At 40.4% G+C, this 25,325-nt stretch overlaps 1 protein-coding gene across 3 annotated transcripts in view; it reads right to left on the reverse strand.

Moving 5' to 3' along the window:
• lzts2a (leucine zipper, putative tumor suppressor 2a) overlaps nt 1-24,821 on the reverse strand; it is a 42,996-nt gene extending 18,175 nt beyond the window's left edge. For 2 of the 3 annotated variants that reach the window (XM_016678720.1, XM_007566219.2), the window contains exons 1-2: nt 24,467-24,821; nt 8,025-8,131 (exon numbers count right to left, since the gene is read on the reverse strand). The gene's annotated coding sequence lies outside the window, so the exon portion shown is untranslated. Of the gene's footprint in view, nt 1-3,395; nt 3,698-8,024; nt 8,132-24,466 lie in introns of those variants that run through there. The other variant, XM_007566220.2, reaches the window with a different exon arrangement.
• Between the last annotated feature and the right edge of the window lie 504 nt (nt 24,822-25,325).

A 25,325-nucleotide genomic window follows, 5' to 3' on the forward strand; every position in this document is an offset into this window, starting at 1 on the left:
AGAGAACCATGGCTGACATTCCTGTTCTGCTCCAATTGTTGAATTTTCCAGGAGGCTTTCCAGCCAAATTATCCAGCAGTGGTCAGTGGTCGAAACCACGGACAGTGGAAATACCAAGAATGCCAGTGGCATAGAAACAGAGATCAGTGTGGCCAATGGGCTACTGTTTGCAAGGATCGCTTTGATTTAGCACCCAACTAGGGGCGAAGGTATGATTACTTATCAGAGTAAATGTGGTCCCAACATGGGGTTTGTTGGAGTAAATCCAAGCACTAAAGTGGTTCTAACTTCTCATTGTCCTAAAAGAGGAGTGAAGAATACAGTTTTCCCTCTTAAGCTTTCCTTCCTCCCCCCAAAAGGCTCAGCGAATAAAGGAAGGCTATTGTTTCACATTAGCAGAGGCCAGAGCAGAGAGAAAGGATCTGCTTTCCTGAAACTGAAAGCAACCACTTTTTTTGATTAACATAATCAGGCAGACTGAAGATGTAGCACTGATTTTTGAAAGTGAGAAGGAGAATGGCTATGAGATTTGAAACAAAGTCGGGGCGACATTTAACAAAAGCCACCGCAGGTCCGACTTGAAGTCACTTATCGGAGTTGGATCAGAACGCACACAATGCTGCAGACGCACACCAAAGTGCTGCTTAGTACAGAAAGGCAAATGACTTCCACAGCAGCTATTACATAAGCAGCAAAACCACACCATAACTGTGCCAGCCTGGATGTATAATTCACATCCACTCCTCAGAGAAAATAACTGACATTGCAAAGTTGCACATGTGCAGATGTATTCAGACATACTGTCCGCGCGCTGTAAGCTTGGGAAAGATGGCGTGAAGGCACATTGGCACAGAAAATACCCGTTCAGCAAACTGAACCAGACCAACTTCTAATCCTCTGACGACTCAATCTTCCAGTGTTTCTGTCGCACACGATCAGCGCTTCTTATGCGCCTCAAATAAACGTTTTACATAAACTATGAACCGAGTTTAGGGGAATTACTGGAAAACAAAGGACGGAGTCGGAAAGCAGGTTCATTTTATTTGATTCGTTATAATTAGTATGAAGATGCATTGCTTGTAACGTCCCTGGAGACACTTAAAATATTACAGGGTCACTGAAAATATGTTCTGTGTAAATGGGGCATCAGATTGACATGTCTTTCCTGATCAGAAAGTCCATGTTTTTTGTCTTTTTCCTTATTAGTGAAAGCACCATACCTATGCCCTAATAGGCTTAAGTAGTTACTAAACAAAGAAAATGAAGTATTCCTCATTCAGTAACTGTCTACACTGTCAGCAATTTTCAGTATCAGTGAAGTTTATAAAACTGAAGTCAGAGGAAGCACAAAATCTGTACTAAGGTGTTTAAAAAGGAAACAGTTTTTATGACATGTTGAAACATCGTTCCAGTTTCAAGACAGCGAGAGAGCAAGACTACCAGATCCGGTTCCAGATCCAAAAAAAACATCTATAAGTGAAAGTTGTTCATGTGGGGAGATAACTCAATATTACATATATAAGCAACTATTTTATTACAATCTTTATAACGTACAACATGTCAAAGCAAATCTGCAATTTATTTAGGCTGCATGAGAGCGAGAGAAAGCAAAACTTCCAGCAAGTAACAGGAAGGCTGAAGAGATTACAGCAAAAGTTATTGTTACCTTACTGAACCTTTCAACCTCAGTATGTTAGGTTATTCTCCAGGGATTATATATGGGGTCTGTTTTAGCAATGCTAGCCAGTCTAACCATGTTAATTCCTAATAAAAGTTACTAAAGACTTTATGTCTTAGTAACTTTACTAAGTTGCTAACTTAGTAAAGTTGCTAAGTTACTAAGTTAGTAACTCCATAATGGAATAGACATTATGGACTGTCTCCTCCATAATACTTTTGATTTAGTTCAAAAATTATATTTCTCATTCAGACATTGCCTCTGATACCAGCCTGAATAATTATTGATTGCTCACAGCATAAAGTCTGGACAGAAATATTTCAGATGCTGTTCCTTTAGCTTCTTACATCACAATTCTTAAACAAATGTTAAAATAGTCAAAAATTGGGTCACATTTTTCCACAACAAACTGTTAACAAAACACTGGATGCAAAATAGAGAGAGCAATGTAAACCTCACCCTGACCACAGTGCACATTAAGGAGTATTAACCAAAAGGAGGCAAGAAAGCCAAACAATTTGACGTCATTTCTCATTTTAAGCTACATGCTTAGCAAAGTGAGCATGTGCACACGGGATGCAAACACGGCGAACATGAGTCAACACGTCTGGAAAAGGTTGTAACCTGCAACATGTGACACACATTTACCTCATTTCTCCTGTTAAGAGGAGATGAGGTAAGCCGTGATCCACGTCTCCACTCTCACTCTCACTCCCCTTCACTTCACGCCTCATACTTGATCTTCATGTCAACGTTCGAACATTTATAGAGTGAAACGCCACTGCTGCAATCTGTGCCAAAACCCAGTCTGGGTAATTAAACCCCTCCCTTGCTTTGTCTTAAATGAAACTTTCAGCAGTCACTACAGAGAGAGACACCAAAAAAAGCTCTTGTCTATAAACATCTGCTGACGCATCACTTTCAGGTCAGAGCAAACCTGATGAGAAACCAGAGCGTGCAGCCACCAAGCTTATACCAAGACTTGTAATTAAGAACGGAGGGAAAACATGAGAAACAGCAGCAGCCACTGTCTTCCGATGCTTTGTCAACATCAGAAAGATAAATTTAACGGGTCACAACTTAAGAGGTAAAGCGTAGCTGTGTGTTTGATCCCCGGTGTATAGCATTTCTCTCTCCTTTATCTCCAGAGTGAGTCCAGAGTGGTTTCCCCCTCCTTCAGGCCAACTGTCCCGTGAGAAGAACAGCTTTTTCTAAAGGCTGAAATTTCAAATCAGCACCCCAACTTCTTCGAAAAACCCAACTTACAGAGGACCGGGGGTAACAGCATCTGGGTCAACACACCAAAAATTCATGATCCACCTGGACAAATCCAGACTCTGAGTTCTCTGCTCCATCTTTCTATTTTTAGATTACACAGAGCAGCTAACTTCAAAAGAAAAGCTAAATGTGAAGCATCCTGCTACTTTAAAACTTTAATTTCAACTATTTTAGGAGTCATCACAAATTAAAAAAAAAGAAAGAAAGAAAGAAATCTAGTCAAATCTGTGCAACTAGAAGTGCTGAGCAACGTTTCTTTCCGTTACTCATCCCATTAATGTAGTTTCCACATCACCTTCCCTGAATGCAAAGTTTTCCCTCAAGCAACTCTGCAAGCCAAGCTAAACAGGAACACAGGGGACTAAAGGTTTGGAGAAAAAAAAACAACAAAAAAACAAAACTCATGTACCCATATGCAGATAAATGCAGCAATACACACCCCAGTGAGAGTCCTGCATTGCTGCTGCTGATCTTTGTTTTTCTTTTCTTTCCTTGCAATAAAAGAAAAGTAAAAATATCTCTGTCAGCTGAGATTCCTTTCCTCAACGTCCTTTTCTTCTCACTGTCCTGTATCCTGCCTTGTCACCACAACATTCCACTTTTCTTCTGATGCACCGATCCAGGACCTCATATCCTGACACGAGGACTTTCAAATGGAAGCCTCCTTATCCTCCAGGACTCTCTCGTCTCACTCCACTTCAGTGTTCCTCTTCTCAGCTTTCCTTCCCTGCTGTCTGCCGTAGCACCGCCTCTGCCTCCTCCTCCTCCACCTCGTTTTTCCCTCCCCTCTCCCACTTTTGTCTGCCAGCCCCTGAGCCTCTAGTTTGACTCGTAGCACACACACACAAGTTACTCTCCTCCCCCTTCTGTTCACAGCCTGAGACTCATCCACCCCTTCTCCTTCACACATAATCTCCACATCAACACAATTCTGCATTAGATTTAACAATTTTGGGAGCATTCTCCAGTATTTCTTCTTCAACGTAAACGCGCGACAGCCTGAAGGCATCAGGGGAACACCTCACCCAACCCCACAACTGTGGCGTTTCAGCATCATCTCCCCTTTGGCTCTATAGCAGTGCAGTAATACCCAGCTGTGTAATTACCAAACAACACGGACTAGATCAAGAGCTGCAGCCTCTGCATACGGAGCAGGGGGGCGGGTCGGTTGACTCAGATGGGGGTAAATTGCATAACACTTTCCTGCACGTCTTAGTAGTTGCACTCTCGTCACGGTCTCTCGAGCTCATGGAGGAGAAAACGGCGCGTTGTTCAGCAGGTACTAGGAGAGAAGTGGAAAGTCAAACCAGCATGCGCTGCAGCTTGTATTTTTCACGGTGATGGCAGTGTCAGGTGATGAAGGGGAGATAAAACTGAGGTATCAGAGTTTCTGCGTCAAGGTAACAAAAGAAATGGCTCTCCAGTTCAGATTTTTGCAGCTGAAAGTCAAAGCATACCCTACAGCCTCAGCATCACAGTTGTAACCGGTTACATAAAAAAGGTGAAGTTGAGGTTCACAAAAAGCCTGGTGTTCATTTGTATTCAGCCCCCCTGAGCTGATACTGTACAAAATGGAAGCGTCTTGCTGCAAGGAGTTTGGGGTATGTCTCCACCAGCTTAGCTCATGCAGAGACTGAAATTGTACCATTTTCGTCTTTGTAAATTGTTCAAGTATGGTTAGTTTGGATGGGAGAAAGAAAAAAATACAGTACAAGTTACGTCTAGACTTTGACTATGCCATCCTAAAACGTGCTTGGATCTCAATGATTCTACTGTATCACTGGCTGCATGTTTGGGGTTGCTAGAAAGAGAATCTCCATTCCTGTCTCAAGTCTTTGACTGTTTCTAGTAGGTTTTCTTCCATATTTCAGTATTTAGCTACATTCATCTTCCAACGTCTCTAAAAGAATCCCCACATTATACTGCCACCTCCACATTTTATTAGAGAGATGGTCTATTCAGCTTGAATTCCAGATTTATGATTCCACCACACAACGTTCGGCACATAGTCTCAAAATAACCAGAGTATATTTTACAGGATTGAGACAATCTGCGAACACAATCTTCTTGTAACTTTCGCTTTCTTACCACTGTTCTATAAAGACCAGATTTTTGTTCTTTTTATGCCGTTAATATATTTTTACACCAACGTTGTGAGTCTCCACTGCTCCTCCTACCATGGTAATCATCGCTGTTTCTCTGACGGCCCGTTAGTGTTGGCCTTGGGAGTTTTATAATTGTGCCATCCACTTTCAAATAATGGGCTGAAGAGTTCTCAATGAGATATCCAACACTTACTGCTTATCCTGCACTTATACTTTTTCTGGAATAGTGAATGTAAACATAAAAGAACGGCATGCAGCTAACAGCTGTTACTGCCTACTGATCAGGAAGCAAAACGCACTCATAATCTAATCTCTTTACTTGAACATTGACAGCTAGGGTTTGATTTTAATCTTTGTTCCCACATCTGACCTGAGCTAAATAAATAAAATGAAATGTCTTTGTCCAGAGGACAAAGGATGTCAGAGGAGAGATGAGATGAAGAGGCAGTGATAAGAGAAATGTGATAAGCCTTCTCTAAAACTTAAATAATGTAAAGACATACTTTTGGGGATTTTAGGAAACCCCTCTCTAATTAAAAGCAATTACTTTTCAAAAGTAACTGACTAAAAACCCATTTACCTACCTCACTGCTCTGTGAGTCACACAATATCACCAGTTCTTGGTATACTGCTTTACGCTGCCATGGAGAAACAGCAGGAAGAGTGAGAAATCCTTTTTTATTCTCTTTTCCTGGAACTTCCCTCTTGAGTCCCATGCTGCTACAGCAAGAGAAAAGAAAGTCCACTTTTGCATTCTGACTTGGCACTTTACTGCCATTAACACAGGCCAGCCCTTGTCCGGGCTGAAAATACAACACCAGAAAGCTTTTCGAGTCTTTTATATACGTGTGTGACGCTATGTGAGTCAGCACAAGCTTCCATTTCATCCTCTGAACAGGTAATAATAACCCACAAGCTGAGTGCACCAGTGCAGAACAACACATTAAACCCTCAAGAGTCAGAAATAAACTGGACTGCTTTCAACATTGTGATTTACCAGGTTCATTTTCCCTTGCAATCTTTCACGTTTGTGCACATGACCTGAAGATTTCATAGTAGCTGTTACACTGCAAAACAGCATATTGTCAAGTTCTACTATCTGGGTTTTTATCTGTTTTTTTTTTGTGTGTGTGTGTGTGTGTGTGTGTTACATTTGTTTTTCAGGGGTTAATGTGCATTTTATAGGGCTGCAGAAAAAATGGCCTTATAATAACATAATTGTGTGTCCAGACAATTCGGCAACAAAATTCAGAGGGAATTGGAGCAGGACGCAGACTGATATATTATACTAATATGCAACGGTGCAGTTCTGTCAGTTTGTCATGTCACATAACACAATTGAGGCTACAGCAGCAGAAAAAATGTGTTTATGAGTGATAAACATGCAGAGAAATTAAGTAAATTAAAACTTCAAACTGGAGTACAAAGAGATTCATAGCAGTTAAAGATTTGATTATCCTCATCGTTTCAGCCACTGCGTTCATAAGCTTTCATAATAATATTCTGGCTAACGCATAATAGGCTAGAGCTGTTAAAAATATGTCATTTGTCTGAGATCCATTTCCTAAGCAAAAAGTCTAGAATTAAACAAAATTCACTTTGGATTCTGTGAAAAGATGTTTGCCCAGAAAAGTATTTGCGAAAACCAGCAAATCATCACCTAAGATGAGTCATCAGTCAATACCAATCAACTTCAAAATCAGAATTTCCAAAAATCTGTTTTTTTTTTTTTTTTTTTTTTTGGAAATTCAGATTTTATTTAATTTTATTTATTTATTTAAATTCCAATTATTTTCAGAGTGCAAAGCAACATTGGCTTTAGCATCAAGAATATTGAAAAATGCACATCGGATTTGAGAGTTAAGGTCATTTAGAGTCCATCCAAATAGACAAATAATATGGCGATAAGCAAAAATGTCAATGCAGGACTCTGGACATACAATATCCGATATTGCATCTGAGCAGCCCTTTGTGACTACAGAATTGCACACACTGGTATTACAATATCTGCAACTGACTATAATGTGCAGCTCTAAGGAACACCCTGAATAAATATGTTTCAATCAAACCATGAAGCACTGACTGACCTGACCCCTACAAAAAAAAGAAAAAAAAAAAACACTTTGGTATTTAAAAAGTGACTTTCCAGAAGACCTTCCCTTCCAGCAGAGCAGTGCGAAATATGGAGAACAATTTAATGAAGGAAGGGGACAGCTGGACCAGGACTGAGCTGGACAGAAGGAAAGCAGAAGGGCAGAGGACACAGAAGATCTGTAATGGATAGTCTGAAACGGAGAGAGAGTCAGACAGCTGGTGCAGCTGGAATGACCATACAGTGTTATCACCTAGCAAATCTTCCAAGCACCGCCCACAACAAGAAGCTCAGTGCAGTGATCTCTACAGGAGTACATTTTACTAACTACCAAAGTTTGTTAATAAGCACAAAAATTGAATAAGTCGCAAAAACAAACATTCAGTAACATACCTATCTGTGAAAAACCCGACTGCCACATGAGGCAACGTGGACTCTGTTACAAACTTCTGACCTCTTAAACTCCTCATCCTCCCTTTCCTCCCTTTACCTCTGTGTCATTCACACCAACTGCTTTCCATTCCCAAATCTCATCCTAAACCAGACTCTTTCCCAGAGGGCAGGACCCCCCCAATTCCTGAAATGTGTCTGCATCTGTGTGGGAACATTAATACAACAAGTCACTGTAAAGTTATGCCGCTTTAAAGTTGGTCAGCATCAAGTCAGACCATCGATCACAGCCCTTGTCTCCCTAAAAAGACAAGAGGAAAAGAACAAAACCGAAAAGGGGAGGGAGAAACTCAGAGAAGAAACGAGAGTGGTAGGAGGAGGGTGGGGGGGGTGTTTGACTCAGCAAATACTGAAGGTCAACGTCATCAGAGAAGGGCTTTGTCTGCAGAAGGGTATTTATTTCTTCAGTGTGGTTATTTACCTCAGTGTGTCACCCAGCGTGCTCCTCCTGGAGGTCTGGGGGAGACAGGATGGCAGGGAGCTCTCATTCCAGGGCCTCACTCAGGTCTGCAACTCTTTCGATTTGGCCTAAATTAAAAACACACAAAGCATCATTGTTGGAGAGCTGCTTGCAAATAACACCAATTCTGCAACATTTCCATTATCATCCAGATTGAACACAAGAGGCTCTTTGTTGGGTGAAAACGAGTCGGGCGTTTGGCGCTGACCGAGAGGGAAGTGAAAGCAGCTGAAAGGTTTTGGAAGTACATTACGGCGATTTTCATTCAGAAACAGGGAAAATAAACCAACACAGGCTACAAGTCGTAGCACAGAGCTAACATAAAAGTATTTTTAACCGACTTTGTAAAGCATTCCTAAAGAAATTTAAATACTAGCATCATTAATGGTGAACCTTTCTTCAGATAAAGAGTAGAAAAAAATTATGGTCTCATGCAGTAATTTGCATTTTTAAAAAACAAATATCTGCATCAGTGTCACATAAGAAGATGTTGTACCTGAATCATTGGCAGGGAACATGGTTCCAACAAGAGCAGAAACAATGGAAACAACCGAAAACCTCCCTAATAATGCAGGTGAATTGTAAACATGGCAAAACGCAAAGGTAGTTGCCATTTTACTAATTTCTAAGGATTTTTTAATCCACATTCAACGATTCTAAATTATTTTCCTCTCCAATTGATGTGGCATTAATTACAAAAATTGTCATATTTGTTGTCTCTTATATTTTTTTTTCTTTTTTTTTTTTTAGCAACAAAGTAAAATAACGTTCCAAAAACAAAAAGCAGTCAAAAACACATGAAAAGAAGCCACTGAGTCAAATATTTTTAATTAATTACAGAAGTCTTTCTATTGGTTTTATGAGCTGGCTGAACTGAACAATTAAAACAACACATCACAATCTGTAACACTTGCAGTAAACATCTCTGCGGTGTGTAGACGTTGGACAAGAAGAGCTGCGAGGCACCAAGACTCGATGTGCTGTCAGAGCTCAACTTTTTCCTACTGTAAATGTAAATCTTGAGCGTCTTTCCTTCCCCCAACTATCTCTCCTTTCAGTTGGCCAATAAGGTAATTGGGCAGCTTGTTACTCCCTAATAATTGATAAGATATTGATTCTTGCTCTCTAGTTGCTGTGGCAGGGGTCATTCGTGCCACACTGCCTCACTGCCAAGCTGTGCTTCACAGCTGCTTGTGTACTGTATGGCTTGGATGCAGCTGCTTAATTACAAACCCCCCCCCCAAAAAACAAATAAAAAAACAAACAAAAAAAACACTTAGCATGAAGCTCTTGAAGGATTGTTCTTAAACTAATCTGAAGAATGCATGAGATGAGGAGGTGTGAGGCCAAAGACTGAAAAAGGTTGGCAACCTCTGCACACTGTGAGCCTCAACTTCTGCCAAACCTGCTCTGTGACTTTACACGTCAAGAGATTCTGTCGTTCCCAATCATTTCCACCTTGTTATGATACCATTAGGCGTGCACTGACGCAGTTTTCTAGCCAGTCATCGATCACCGATTTAAAAAAGTAAATAAATAAAAAATAAAAGTGACTTTCCAAGTCTGCCCAGAGGGACTCGGGTCTCATTGTGGGTCAAATCTGTAACATAACAAATATGTGGCCCTCTTTAAGTTTCACTAATATAAGCAATGTGGACAGTAACACACAATAACAATGTCTTTGAAACTTTCAAACAAATATGGAGAGGTATATGTGCCCAGCTTTGACTCAAGTTTATCTTTTAATTCTTTTTAATATTGATAAAACCCTGTAAGGCCATGAAATATATGAGGATTTACAGTCTTTCCTGTTATACAGGCACACACACACACACACACACACACGCTACCTTCATTCCTCATCTTCTAATCAGAAGATGGGATCTCACTTTCCATGATGGACGGATGCAACCCTATGGGAGCAGATTAGATTGAGATTGTAATCCATTATATCTCCCTGTGGATAGATTACACCCCGACTGCAGCATATGTCCTCACGGCTGGGATGACCCTTTATGTCGAGGCGATGAGACAATGATTCAGAAGTGCTGCTCCCACAGGATAATGTAACCAAGGGGGTCATTAAAGACTCGGCTGAATTTCTGGCTTAATGGACTCGATTTGTAAATCAGACAGATTCTTACTTACAGTTTTTGGGGGGATGGCTCCAAAGTGTTTTCCTGTGCTGAAAAGCTACAACTCTGATGAGGAACAACCCCAAATAAAAACCACACACTAAAAAGAAGTGTTGTTTAATCTCTGCCAACGAGACACTAGGAGAGTGAAACAATCTAAAACAAAACTCTGTATAGATATAGGAAGAACATATATACTATTTTATTATAATAATGTATGGTGTCTCCTCCAATGCTACAATGAACTAAATATTATTTATTCTATTAAATATTTATATACCGCAGTTTGCAGATTAAAGAAAATCACAAAGCGCCTGAGAAGCAGGTAAAAATCCATGATAACATTAGTATTAATTTAATTAAAGCACAGTTAAAAATACAAAAACAAATGTAATAATACAGATCAATTATTGGTCATTATAATTTTTTATATTTTGATAGATTGATTGATTGATGGATTTAACAGCCCAATGTTCCACACAGACGTAAAACCAAAGACACACGATACAAAACAACAAAAAATTGATAAATGTAATTCATAAATAAATCAGCTCTGACAATATTGCAAATATGTAATTGCAAATTTTGCCTGAGCAATAAATATATTTCTATAATAACAGGTGCATGCAGGTGTTTTTGCTCATTTTCATAGCAAAATAACACAAGAAAAGTTGAGTAAAAATCTTTACAGTTGAATTGAGTGGAAACGTAGCAGCTTTCCCACCTTTACCTTCCCATTAACTGAACCCTCATGTTAAGACTTTGCCAGATATGTTTGTTGCTGCTGTCATTTTTCAAAAATAGTAATAATAATAAAAAAAGGAGAGAGCTGTTTTGTTGCAGTAATGTGTCCTGCGTGATGGCTGGCCCACTTTCCTGCTTGCTTTTCCTTGTGCAAGCACACAAACTTAAAACATAATTTGCCGCTTCAATTTCTGGCTTTTATTCAGCTGGGATTTGGCGGCAGACAACATCAGAGCCACGAAAAGCCAAGTGGAGCAGTGACAAACTGCAGCCTTTCCTCTGATCCTCTGAGAGGAAGGAAAAGAGAGAGAGAGAGAAGAAGAGAGAGAGAGAGAGAGAGAGAGAGAGTTGGCTCCGCTACAGAAAACAAGGTTTAATCACTGACCTCTACACTTACAACAGAAGACAAATAGCCATGATTAATGAGCAGCATTCATCTTTCAGGTTAAGAAAAGAACAATGTGAACTGTGTTTGCCCGTGTTGCTCTGATGGATCTGCCTGCTGCATGTTTAAACTCCTGTCCTGTTAGCTTTCTCCTCACCTCTGTAGATGTAGAAAGTCCTGTCAGTGCAGATCTAATATTTCTTCACTAGAGGGCAGCGTGTCTAAACCTGCTCACCATCCTCTGACTCATCTGATACCTTGACCTTATAGAAATATCTGGTCAGATGATGCAAAGTACTGTCTATGAGATATCAAGGGCTTGGCATTCATTGTCCAGCTGTCCATCCAGGATTATATATGTGGAACAAAGAGAACATTTATGATATCAATATAATTTCTGACATAATTCATAAATGAACAAAATGTATGTTTTTTGGGGTTTTTTTTTTTCAAAATCGTACTTGCAGATAATGTACTTCACTCAAACACACAAAACGTACTTCAAATTAATGAAGATTTATATCTATAAACAGGACAGACACTGTAAAAATATTAACATATTAATATTGTTAATATAACTGCACAATTTAAATAAGTATTCCGAGGAGCAGCAGCATTAAAAATCTCCATCTTATTAGGTTCTGGTGTGCCTCAAATTGTGATGTACAGAACCTGAAATCAGTGTCAAACCTCAGCAAAATTAACTTTTGGCAAAAAGAGGCGGTGATTGTTATTTTTTATTTTTTTCCACAAAAATCCCTTTGGGCAAGAAAAAAAGTCACCTGTGCTATGATTTTTATTTTCAGGAAGGTGACAATATGCTCATCAGATTTTGTTATCTGACGAGAAGCAAAATCTGAACAGTACCTGGTAACATTGTTAAAATACAAAAATGCATTGACAACTGTCTTTAAATCTCAAATGTTTAGTTTGATAAATCGCAACAATAAAATAAATCTGTAATCAAACTTCTCCACTTTCTTTTATTGAACACCCTTTCATCTTTCTATCCCATCGTGTGACGTTCCTCTCAGACTCGGAGTCGTCTTTCCCAATGGTCGAGTTAGCTGACATGAAATCTGGAAGTAGCAGCAACAAAGAGCCAAACTTATTCCTGCAACCAATCTTCAGAGAAGCAGCTCCAGCAGAAATCGGGTAAATTATATATTTGCATGTTTACTGACAACCCACAAAAAGTGAAAGGTTTTTTTTTTTGTTTTTTTTTGTAGCTTTTGCTGTGTTGATGACAGCAGGAGCACCACCTGACCACACAGATGAAAAAGAAGTGAGTTGAGAATAATTAAGAAATCAAACAAAGACAGTCGGAGCATTTTTCATTTTTACTTTCCAGCCCTTAAATCACTTGAGCCAAAAGTTTTGTCTCGTCTTTTGTCTTTTTCAGACTGCCTCTGCTGTTGTAACAATTTGTCTGTCTGGAGGACGCGGATCATCTCTATTCATTTCCTGCTCTTTGTCTCCTCTCTCATTATCTTCAACCTCCCTGTCTTTTTAGCCTTTCGTCATAATTTCAAACACATTTCTTTGCACGGAGATCTTTGTCTTAGCAGAAAAAACAGCATGGTAATGCTGCCGCAGCGCAGGCAGGGGGGCAGCTGCACCAAAAATATATTCAAACTTTGATAAACTGCAAGAGGGCTGCTGCTGTAGAGCCAAGCATCAGACTCAGAAACAGAAAGGTTCTAACTTTATCTGATGGAAACATCTAAACCTCTTAAGAAACTATATGGAAAACATACAGTATTCCCCAAAATCTATAGTTTATTTCCAATTTCTGCTTTTGTAAAAGTGAAGTCAACGGTGTCTTTCCACATTTTACCACACAGGTGCAATCATGTGAATGCTCACATTTCAGCGTGTTCATGAATCGATCCTTTGCCTTCGCCATGGCACAATGCAGGTTAATGGAGCCGAGGCAGAAACAGCTGAAACAAACGGGGTTCTGGTCGACACAGAGACGCTCCCAGACGGGAATCATTCAGGAAGCGAGGAAGTCGGAGGGAATTTCGTGGTGGCTTCCCATTCAGAATTATTTTCAATTGTGGATTTTGTTAACTTGCGTAGAGGAAAAGGAAAACAACCCTGACATATTCAGAGAACATTTATGCACTTGTTTGAGACCAAAGCAGCAGTACTTCAGAGCTGTGTCTGTGTGTCCTGTGTAATCTGTTACAGAGCAGATTACGTTTATAGAATAAGTAGACGTAGTGACACAGAAGCGTAAGAAACGAAAAAGGGTTGAAAATAGTCTGGCCAGTCGATATTCTCTGCATCTCTACTCGTGATACTGAATACTCTGAATTGAACCCGGGAGTTAGTCCAATAAACTGCTAATCAGATTTATAGAACCTTAATCTTTAACATTAAGGTTCGTTAAGACACATCCCTTAAAGCCCAAATAAACATCACAAATGGCTGGGTGTGCTTGATTTGAAGAAATCATGTCACTCTGTATGATAAAAATCTGAGATATCAGATCAGAGATAAAATCACAGTCAGTGTGATTCAACATTTACAAAGAATTTTAGATTTCATAATCTAATTTCTGCTGATTGGGACAAATAAGAGGGCTGTGTGATATATATATATATATATATATATATATATATATATATATATATATATATATATATATATATATATATATATATATATATATATATATATATATATATATATATATATAAACTGTGATCACATAATTAATAGTTAATTGGGACATATTCATTTTTACAACGCATTCTTTTTTCATGAGGCCTTTATTTGTCATCAGAGGGAACAATAATCAAGGACAACAACCTCCTCCACAATAAGAAAGCGAGGCAATCATCTTTAACTGTACTATGAAAGAGAACAAAAGGAGGACGGCCATTAATATGCAAATGTAAGCCCAAAACAAACAAGAGTTGAAAGGACAAAGAAGATAATGAGACTAATTTAGTCCCAAGAAGACGAGTTCCTGTTTGTTTTTGCATAAACTAAGCAGAACGGAGGCAGCTCCCTTACCTCACCATCTCTGTTACACACACAGCCAGGTGATGTGCTGGTGTGTGATCTTGTTTTTGCTCGGTGGCAAAGGTCAGCACACTCACATTTACGTGACAGCCTGCGTTCACACCCGCGGGGCACATTCATAAATATATATATGTGTGTGTGTGTGAGTGTGTGTAGAGCTAATGCAGAATGACACAAAGACTGACATAGATGCTGAGCTCTGCTGCACTGGGCCAAGCAGTCTAACCCAACATCACGGATAAACTATAAATAGATCATCTGATCCACCCCACACCTCTCACCTCACCCCCCCCAACAATCCGCCGTCTTTCTTTTTCCTCTTGTTCCGTCTTTTCCATCAGCTTCATCTGCACTTTATTACCGCATCTGGGAATAAAGTCCTGCATTTGTTGACTGATTCTCTCAGTTCCTGACGTCTGTTCCTCTCTTCAACAATTCCCACCACAATCAGCCAGCCTGCTTCTGTTTCCTGCTTCTTCCAATTTCTGTTTTGTAGAAAGATGAAAGTCTAAAATGTGGGAATAACAAATAGGCCGCAACAGTCTTCCTCCTTCTCTTTAAAGATTATGAGTGTGGGGTTAGAAAGGAAAAAAAAAAAACGGGGGAGATAGGCTAGTTAAAGGGGGGAGACAGGGGGGGGGAGCTGGAGTTATGTAAGTGAGGCTAATCCCCTCCCAACCCTGCATGGTTAATGAGACAGGATGGCACTGGCCTCATTTCATCTGCTCATCCCTGCATCTGCCGCCGCCGTTTCTGCCCCTCCAAAACGCTCAGTCTGCACCTTAATCTTCCCGTTTGATCTTTGACGGCAGCCGAGCACTACAGTTTAAATTCTGCACACCAGTAATTCCTGGTATGGTGGCAATAGGTGCAGCAGATGAGCCATTATGTAAGACACAGTTTAATTGTGAAATCTCAGATCGCCTACTCCTCATGTCAACGTTGGGTTTTTCAAAGCACCGAGCTGCACAACAAGCGCCAGCATGGAAATGAAGTAAGTAGGCAAAGTGATGTTTACTTTTTTTAAGAATCCGGTTATGAAAAGAAACTTCACTGACTTACACTGACTTTAAATATTTTACATAGTCTGGAATATTTTAAAACAACAAAGGTTCAAAAACATTTTCAGGTTCGACTTCTATACTTTTTTTCCAAGCCAAACCTCCCACTGTTCACCTTCCTTTTAAAACATTTGTTACGTTTGAATAATAATAATAATAATAATAAATGCATTAATGGTAGATAATTTTAAAGTGGTCAGACTTAAAGTGTGGACAGACAGACAAATGGAACGACTGGACAGACTGCCGGACAGATGGATGTTAGAAAGATGAAACATCAAATGTTCCTATTGAGAAAATTTCAATTCCATAATTTTCCAGAGTTGTTCTGCTTAGGAACCCTGCATGAAGCTGAAGCACCAATAACAACTCATTAAATCGCCTAAATCGATTATTACTAATTGAGTAAATAGAATTTGGATTTACTTTAACATCTTACACACAAATGATCACGTCACTTGGGGTAAAGACCCAACAAACTCGTCCTCATTCTTTTTGCATTACTGGCTTATTTTCGTGTCTTATAGACAATGCCGTTTTCTGCAGACATTTGTCTAAAGGATTCACCAGGGTGTTAAAGATTGTTTTCTGTCCATTACTGATCAAAGATTATGGGCAGCCGAACCTATATAAGCGCGATTAACAGCTTACTTTAAATGTGGATGTCAAAAACTGAGGCTCGCTCCACTCTGGTGAATTTAGAGCAAGAAATCTGACCTTTATGAAGCCAGACTTATTAATCTGCAGAGATGTGTTTAATGCTGTGCCAGAAATCAACGTGACAAGAATGCCGTGTCGGTTTGAAATGGAAATCTTGTTTTCAAGAATAGACTGTGATCAATTGCAGGTAAACGATTCATGAAAAGGTTTTAATAAATTTACGTGCAGCATTAATCAAACACATTTCACACTTTGAGGCTGAAAACCACGTTTATATGCAAGATAAATGTAGATACTTATTTGGAGAGGCTGAGAAAAACCATCATCACACAAAAAGAAAACAAAATTAAACCTTTCTTCAAATCTTTATCTCCAAATATTGACATGATTCCAATTAAAATGACTCTGCCATTGGTTTTGGGAGATCTACGTTGACAAAGGAAGCTGGTCCTATCGTTATTAAATCTGCCTCTATTTGAATTCTCCAGACTTCTGAGGAGGGACCCAAATGCCTCCCCAGCTGTAAAAACTGGAGATGCTCCAAACACACACACATAGGTGTGTGTTTGGAGGGTGAGGGTGATGTTAATCTCTGCTAACAATCTGTTACACTGTCATACATGTTTACAAACCCACAGTTGTTCGCTGTCACTGTAATGTGCAGTGTTTTGCTTTTAAAGCGTTAAAGAGAAAGATAACATGCCGCGGAGCAACGCTGCTTTCTGTCCTACGCAGGGTTCATAAGAGTTAAATCTTATTCATGCCTTTGCTTAGCTGTTGACACTAGAAAATGTTGCTCTTTTTACAAGTCACTAAAACATTTAGCAATAATTATTCCCTCCGTGTCCATATTGAGCTGCGCTTGTAAAATCCAGCGTGATTTCAGAGTTCAGGCGCGAGTCGCCGTGCGCAAGGATAGAAACGGGGGAGGGCAAAGCAGATCTCAGGCTTTCTGTCACACGTGCAACCACGGCAAACGAATGACCTTTTAATCAACTGTTGGAAACATGTTCTGAGAATTTAAATAAGGACGCGGCATTTACACCGAACCTCAACCAGACAGCGAACGCACCACAGCTAACCAGGCAGTTTGTGAAAACAACACTCTTCGGTGTGGAAGCTGTTACCGTCTGTCGCAGCCTAAAGCGCAAACCTGTTTTACAGCAACCCCTTACTCTGCTCCCGATGGGAATAATTATTGACTACTCTGGCAGAAAGGGAAGTAAATACTTTAAATCAGACTACACTTTGTATTTTACTTTTGGTGTTGGTATTTACAGTTCACCACATTTTGTTGAGTAAAGAGGCTCTGATTTAAAAAAATAAAAATAAAACTAAATAGATGAAAAAACAAAAGTTATGAAAAAAACAGCCCCCTGTGTCCAGCAAGGCCGTTCCTGGCACTCGGATACCCCCCTCCCTCCTCCAGGTCAGACAGGACGCTCCACTAAACTTTGACCCATTTCTGTCTACAGCAGTCTGGGCCCCAAGCAGGCAGGTGGGAGGGGGGGACGCTGACACCCCTAAGACACCAAACTTCATGCTGATCAAAGCAGCTAACAATAGTGATAATAATAAATATCAAAGAAAGCTGGAGGAGGCTTGAAGCAGTGTGTGGGTTAAAGACAGAAAGGCTGGACTTTGTTTCATATACTGCTTTTAATATTCAGCAGAGCACACACACACATCCTGTATGTCTCAAGCTGAGGACTTGATTTCACTTTCCTGCTGATGCACTGAATGCAAACGCTGTTCTTTTCTTCTCTTCCATCTGTCCTGTCGCTCATTTCCACGAAATCTTATGCAGCAGAAGGATGCAGTTCTCTGGAACCAATTCTCAGCAGGACAATGCAGACGAGACAAAAGCACACAACACCTTCAAGGCTGAGCTCCGTAAGTCTGAGCCGAGCCGAGCTGACAACAAGCGAAAGCATCACTTCATACAGTTAAAATCTGCCGAATGTTTTCATAAGCAGAACAAATTCCTGACCAGCTGGAAGATTCAGAAGACATGAGAACCGGTTCAGTCCAGGGAGCGATGGAGGCGTGGGGGTGTTGGGGGGGTGGGGGTAGGTTACTGAGATCTGGGACCGCATCCCAGAGGTTCCCAGAAGATTTCTGGGAATGTAGACAATCCAACATGTGTGAGAAAGAAAAAAAAACAAAAAAAAAACGATTGCAGTCGCAGATGATGAGGCGAGACATCTGTCAACGATTAAGAAGGAGGGATTGACCCCATGATCACACCAAAGAGATACAGTCTGCAGAGGCACACTGGGGTCAGGATGTAAACTCTCTCTCATGGTCAATGTTACCCAAGCCACCCCAGAACCCCCCGTATTCTCCTGCCCCCCTGCAAACCCACATGCACCACAGATCCTTTTATCTTGAGGCAACGCTACTATAGTTTACCCAAGCTTGTCAGCTGACACAGTAAGAGGGACCGAGAGGGAGGTGGGGGGTGAGCTGCATGTTATATATTCTGCAGAGGGGTCAGCTGGCAGATGCATCCTGCAAGCTGGTTTCACTCTGATGAGCAAAAACACATTCAGAGAAGGATGCTGGCCAAAAGAGAGGAAATCCAACCTTCACATCAAACAAAAACCTAAACAACAGGGAGTGGACATTTATTGTATTGCTTATCATTTATCGCGATAAATTTCATGACAAGAAAATATATCGATTTATTGTTGCCGCAATAAATTCCAATTAATGATGTCTAAAAAGCCCCAAAATAGGTCCATATTATCAGGATTATTATTTTTTTTTACTATTTTTCTCTATTATTTGTTCAATAAAAAGTGCAAAAGGAAATATTGATAAATTTGAAAATATTATTAAATGCACATGCTCTGTGTATTTTAGGGATACAAATCTCACATTTTTTTACGTGAGTGGTGTCCTTAAAAAAAAAAAAAAGCATATTACATATGGGAATGTTTTTTGAGGACAGTGTTTGTGTTTCTGGGGCTGTGATAGCGGTGTTATGCAGTCACAGCCATAGAGTGACCTAAAAAAAGAGTAATAAATAGTCCTTATTGTCACTTTCATCGTTACCACAACAGTAAAGTACCATCCATCCATCCATCCATTTTCTGTACACCCCTGTCCCTAGTGGGGTCGGGAGGGGTGCTGGTGCCTATCTCCAGCGAACATTTCGGGCGAGAGGTGGGGTACCAATATTAAAGTTGTGGTACAATTTTAAGTCCACCTCGCCCGTCCCTAGCATCAACCCATCTCAATGTTTTAAAACTCTCCAGTTCAGATCCTCTGGGACTGGCTTTACAAAGAAAACTTGTATCTAAAAAAAAAAATAAAAATAAAAAAACCCTCATGAAACTACTACTAACCCAAATCAGCAATAGCTAATGAGCTTTTAAATTGGATCAATAACTCATGTTTTGTTTCCCTCGCTGGGACAAATTAAGTTTCCAATAGAGGAAAAAAACAGCAGCCAACAGCTTAATCAATTGCTCTCACATTTGTGAAGGCGAAATGCTTTATTTGTTCTGCTACTCCTCACTATCTGTTCTCTGACTTCAAAATAAAAACCGTCTAGGCCAAATGTATAAAACCACAACCAATAAAAACATGCAATTTCTGCAGCTGCAGGACATCACCTCTCAAATCGTTCATGTGCCACCAGGCAATGAGACTCAGTTCTGGACTTTACGCTGGTGCCATCCATCAACTGTGAGCGTATCGTGTGTGTGGTCTGCTGTTTCAGCACTGGCCTCTTTGGTTCCCATACATCAGCCTCCTGACAGAAGTGAAGTGACATCTTGTGACATATGAGGCCACTTTTTCTGTGCTGCTGAGAGAACCGGAGCGAAACGGAGAAAGACAGCTAGCTGGATAAATGTGATGATAGCACTTACCACACAGAACAGAATATTATTACCCTCTTTTTTTTTTTTCGCAAGTGTAATATAATGAGGACTGCTCTTCAGAAATTAGGAGACAGTACAAGTTACTAAAATCTTACGGGTGTAGTGATTAAACACAGAACTGTTGAGCACACACAGTTTGATTGGCCTGCTAATGGATGTTTGGAGCATTTGGCAGGCTTCAACACTCCTGGTTAATGTGATCTGAGGCAAAGCTCTGCCCACTGATATCCATTAAATCCAGACAAACTCTACTCTGCATCGATTCCTTCTCTTCTTACATATTGTAAGAGGGCTTTCATTCCCCATCTCTGGTCAGCATGGAAACTAGCAGACTGCAACGGCAATTCAATTGAACTCCAGTTTGCCTTAAAAAACCAAAGTAAAAAGTCTGCAAAGCAAGGTCTAACTGACCAGTATGAGGGACGAGCTGAAATCTAAACTCATTGCGCCACAAAAATCTGTTATGACCCAATTTTGGTGAGCCAGAGTGAACAGAAGCATTGGTTCCTTGTTCTTAGCTGACATGGGTAAACGCCAGTCTAGTATGTAATGTTTTTTCTTATGTCTCACTTTATTACACTATTGCACTATTATTACAGCTCAATCAGAGATTTTATGCAAATCAGAGAGATAACAGCACCAATGCAGCCTATAGACGGCAGAACTACTTGGAGACATCCCCCGTGTGTACGCAGGTGTTGTGTTCATTACTGACAATTTGTGCTCACCAGCATGGCAGCACCATTTAACAGGAAAATTGAGATTTTTTTTTTTTATCTGTAATCTCCAAATTGGTGCACAAACACAGAATTTGAAGCATTCAGGTTTATTTTTGCTCCAATTTATGCGAACGTTATCAAGTTATCAGCTGAACACCACGTACCGTTCCAAATAATCAGGCATGCCAGAAAGTTCAGAAGCGATATGCAGACTTGGACAGACCACAGCATCAGGGATTATCCCCCAGAAGTGTACCAAGCTCTGTTGAGGTTCCCGCAGCAAAATGTCTAAGCCTTCTCACACCAAGTAAACATATTACAAACTCACCAAGTAAACATATTACAAACTGTTTAGAATGATCTCTTGCCACACAGCCTCCAATTTAAGCATTCATACGTTTTGTTTTCCTGCTTCACTGGCATCCAGGTTGCATTAAGACAAGAAGGATCCTGCAGAAGTCCATCAGGGAAAGGTCTACAATTTGCTAACATGAAGGCCTGAAGGCCAAGAAGGCATGATGTTACCTTGAGTCAGTATGTCTCTTAAAACTTTAATTCTATAAAAATGAGTAGGTCAGCAGTATGGAAATGTAACACTCCAGCAGATCACAATTTTTTCTCTTTAACCCCTCTGCAGATCTGGCCTGACCTCTTTTACATTAATGCTTAAGATGCCTGCACACATTCATTACTAAAACAAACGCCGGTTTGTTGAAGCAGGACTGGCAGAGCAGCATTTAAAAACTTGCTGCATTGTAGAAGAACACCTGAGAACTCATTTCACTGTCAGCTTTGCAAGGCTATCTGTGCTTACGCGCTCGCTGAGTGAACAATGACTCAGATAAGTAGACCTCTTTAGAAAGCCGCACAAGAGGAAGAAATATTTGAAGGACAGACTTTGAAAATTGCTGAAAACATTGTGAAAGCACTGAGTGCAAAGTCATTAGTGTTGCTGGTGTAGCGGCTGTTCAGGAGAGACCTTTGAAAGCAGAAAAAGGAAAAGGTCACTGCAAGCCCAGGCGGCTACTAATTACAGTTTGACACACAAGGGCAATCTTTATATTTATTTCTGCATGTGTGTGTGTGCGTGTGTGTGCGTGTGTGTGTGTCTAAATGACGACTTGTCTCTGCCCAACTCTACTCTTCATCATGTCCTGGTTCAATGACCTGACATAAAACTTATGTAAATCTCAACAAAACACTCACTGTTGGATCAATGACAAGAATCTGTATTGCTAAAACTATGCTATTTCCATATTTCATCACACACTGAACTAGAGATGCTATTTTCTGGTCAGTGAATGTACCACGCTACAAGTACTTCCAGGTGACAGAAACAACAACTCTTTTCCATACTAAGAGATGAGCAGCCAAAAGCCACTTTTTTTCCCTGTGAAATGTTTGATGCAGAGAAAGCACAAAAATAATAAAGGTACTTAAAAGGAATATCATATCCTTGGGCATCCCACAGCATTCATTCAGGCTGTGAGAGATCAAGAGAAAGTGAGACTTCAGCATAACAGGAGGGCTAAACGGAGTACAGGAAAGTCACTCGTTTTATCCTTCTAAGTTTTCTACTTTTGTCTGTCATGAAAAAAAGAAATGCTGGCAGCCTTTTGGAAATCTCAGAGATAAGGTAAGGATCTACAATCTGCACAAAGTAATAATATGAATCGGTAAGAATATGAAGTCTGCAAACGTTTTGACTTTGTTTTCAAAATTTTAACTCCTGTTCCAAAGTCTGATTTCAGACTCTTTGACTTTTATTAAGCAGAAATAGAATCAGTATTAGCAAGTCTGAACTTTAAAAAAAAAATAAATATCGGAAATTGGCCACAAAATTCTGATCAGCACATTTCAGAATAGTAACATCATCTAGTATGAAGAAGTTAAATTGCACTGTACAAAAAAGGAATCCCTTCTTTGAAGGAACCAAAGCTCCTATGGTGCTTCCCAACAGAAGATGTTTTATGTTCTTCCTCAACTGGGCCTAAAGCAACGTTTCATAATGGTTTGAAGTAGTAGCCTGTTGCTTTAATGCATTTAATTGAAACCAAAAAACACAATCACCATGACTGCTGCTGATGAAACAGTTGCGTATTCTTGCACTCAAATAGACGGATGGACGTTTCTTTAAGTGAGACTTTCAGGTGTGTGTCAGACGGCTGTCAGTTTCTGTCACAGTCTAATGTGGGTTATGGTGTCTGCTGCCTCATGAAGGATTTTACTCCATGTGTTGCATAAGATTGCCTCTGAACGAGCAGATGTGCCTACGCGTGTGCGATTTTCAGATTAAATTATTTTATGGGCAAATTAGATCACAAAAGTTGTTCTGTGGATTCATTGTCACGTTTTGGCAAAACGTGCACCAGCTGTGACTGCGTGCGTTTACATTGCCAACTCGATGAAAGCACGTGCAAAGAGGAAGGAAGGTTTGTTTATTCATCGAGTTACAAGGAGGAAAGATAAAAAAAAAGTTGTGAGTTTCCAGGTTTCACGACTTCCAGATCATTTTGAGCATGAATTTGGTGATGTTCTTCCCGAGGCACGTCACACCCCTCAGGGCTTCTGATTAAAATGATCTCTCGGCATCGTGTTCCTCACCCCCTTGCTGCTCCCTTCAATCCTGATGGCCAGAAAGCAACACCCCCCCCCCCTGCCCATTTTCTGTGCGCTAGGATGTCCTGTGGTGACAGGGCAGGATGATGTACGGTTTTGCTGTGAGCAGACGTGATGCTCTGGAGCTGTAAAACTACAGTTCTGGAAAAGATGGGAGCATAGATGCCTGCAGAGCATTTTTACAAACTTGCAGTACGCATGCATGCATGCATGGATGCCTTTATGTGCAGTGACCCTAATGTTTGCATTCAGCTTAAAGCTGTGACAACACCACATCCAACCCATTAATCATCTGCAAAAGGGGAGTTCACTACATATGGAAAGAGAGAGAGAGAGAGAGAGAGAAAGGGAGAGAGAGAGGGAGGGAGCAAGAGAGCCTGCTGCTCCTGTAGGAATTATTTATGACCCAATCAGAACCGAGCTGCTTCCAATTCAACTTAAAACCAATCCATAAATTTAAGGAGACATTGAAAATATTGAGCAGCTATGTCTTGTTCAACTTTTTCTTTCCATGACATGTCATTCCGTTTCCTTCTGTTCTTATTGTGTAACAAAAGCAGCTGCAGATGTTAAGAGCAGGAAGTGGGATAACAACTTAAGTGTTTTCCAAATGCACCGTGTGTGTGCGTGTGTGTGTTTTTTTGTGTGTGTATGTGTGAGAGAGAGAAAGTGAGGGTGTGCACCAGTTGCAAAAGGCTTTCACTGAAACAGCTGGGATGGTGATAACAGAGCAATACTTATTCTCTGCCTTCAACACACACGCACACACACACACACACACACACACACACACACAGTAGGACTCTTCAGGGCAAAGGAAGTGAGTTCAGTTCTGGAAAAACTTGGGGAAACTGGAAAACTGTATTTATTTTTTGCAGAGTGCATTGAGTCTCGGATTATTAAATCATACTACTGCCAATCACACAGTCACGCACAACTCTAAGTACCATTATCAACCTTTTAATGTCAGACCTTATGTATATCCACAAACTCCACAAGTTCAGTGCTTATTTTTGGTGGGATCCCAATGAGCGACATTTCGTTAAATAATAAATCCGAGAGGAAAAAAAAAAAAAAAAAACTTAAGGAAAACTCAATAAATTAACCTTCCTCCACGACCAAAAACACAACAGCGCCTAAATCAGCGTGATACTCACCCGAGTCAAAATGTTCTTTACTAGCAGTCCGCACAGCGCTCCCTGCAGCAGTAAATGTCCTCAGCCTGTGTCCGGTGGACAGAAACAACTTTTCTTCAAACAGCAACACGCTAAACGCCACCGACTGTCCTCCTGGCTCGGTACTCGAGTTCTGCTCCTCGTCACCAGAACCCATCCAGTCCTCACAGCAGCAGATCCGAACCAACTGAACGCCTCCTGGTCATTCGCAGCTCCGCTCTCACACCGAGTACGTTCGGTTCGGTCACCGACAGAGCCCGGTCCGCAGCTCTGTTCTGGGAAGGCGGGCGGCGCTCTCCGAGCACCGACAGACTGCTGCTAGTCCACAAAGGTTTGAGACAGAGGAAGGAAGGGCAGGGGCTCAGATAGACGGGAGAGCTATTTTTTTTTCAGCTGCTCACGGTGGCATGTTTGGGACTTCTAAGCATCAGAACTGAATGCTTCGTGGTTCCTTCCACTTCTCTGTGCTCTTAGGAATAGTAAAATATGTTTTCATAGCAACTTTCATTGTAATCTAAATACAAATTAGATTTAGTTGGATTTGTCTAAACTGAATTAGGGGGAGTTCAGAAGTCCTACTTCAATTGTACACTTCCTGAAAAGGAAACACATTTCTGGCCATGTTTCTTAAATTTATTTGCATTTGTTTAGTTTATTTAAATGGATTTTTGTGACATTAATTAGGAATTTTTGTTTTTTTCAATTATACAGAAGGAACACCCCCAAAACCATGGTCTAAGTAATTTACAGCTAAAACTGAATAAAAATGAAAAGTATTCACTGTCATTTAAGATTAAACCTGTAAAAGCCTTAAATCAGTCAGTCAGCTACTTCTTTGAGC

This window comes from Poecilia formosa, unplaced genomic scaffold (genome assembly GCF_000485575.1).
Source record: "Poecilia formosa unplaced genomic scaffold, Poecilia_formosa-5.1.2 Scaffold188, whole genome shotgun sequence".
Taxonomy (NCBI): Eukaryota; Metazoa; Chordata; class Actinopteri; order Cyprinodontiformes; family Poeciliidae; genus Poecilia; species Poecilia formosa.